This window comes from Urocitellus parryii, chromosome 14, assembly GCF_045843805.1.
Source record: "Urocitellus parryii isolate mUroPar1 chromosome 14, mUroPar1.hap1, whole genome shotgun sequence".
Lineage (NCBI taxonomy): Eukaryota > Metazoa > Chordata > Mammalia > Rodentia > Sciuridae > Urocitellus > Urocitellus parryii.
The window spans coordinates 14,865,917-14,866,670 of record NC_135544.1 but is presented as its reverse complement, the minus strand read 5'-3'; positions in this window follow the sequence as shown (position 1 = coordinate 14,866,670).

Genomic DNA, 754 nt, shown 5'->3' with positions numbered 1-754 from the left:
ACCCTGTATTATATTGTCTTTAAATAATAAATTCAGATATATTTTTCACATTTTTCTCCAGAGTAGAATGGTTTTGTTACATATGCAGTATTCCACAGCTTACTCAGTTATTCATAATTCACATTTTTTTAATCATTTGAAATATTTCCTTTCATTCATTCAACATAAACAGAATACCCAGTGCCCACAAATAAATATGCTAGGTGCTGTGGACAGTAAAAGGGGGAAGAAAGGACAGCTTGGTATGACAGGAACAGAAGATATTTAGAAATAAGGTAGAATGGAGATGGGCCATAGAAGGGCAGAAACTTTTATTGGAATTCAGCTGCAGGAAGGATTAGGGAATCTGAAGGAAAAAAAATTAGGGAGGGTTTTCCTCAGATTGGGTGAGATCTGGATTGGTACACAGGTGCAGTAAAAGCAATCTTGAGATGAAAAAATTCAGTACCTGAAAATACGAAGATCTGGAGGCAAAAGAGACAGAGAAGTATAAAAAGAAATTAGTAGTTTGTCTACGGTGAACTTTATGAAGGGGACTGTAGATTGGAATTCAGATTATGGGGGCTGTGAATGCCAAACTGAGTTTAGATTTAATTCAATAAGGAGCTGTTTTGAGTATTTTGCTCAGGCAAGTGGGAGTATGTCAGGAAAATGAACTATGTGGTAATGGGAGAGTAAGAAGACAGGCAGTGAGACTCTTTTGACAGTAGCTACAGTTACATAAAAAACAAATGAACTAATCATGACTTTGCTA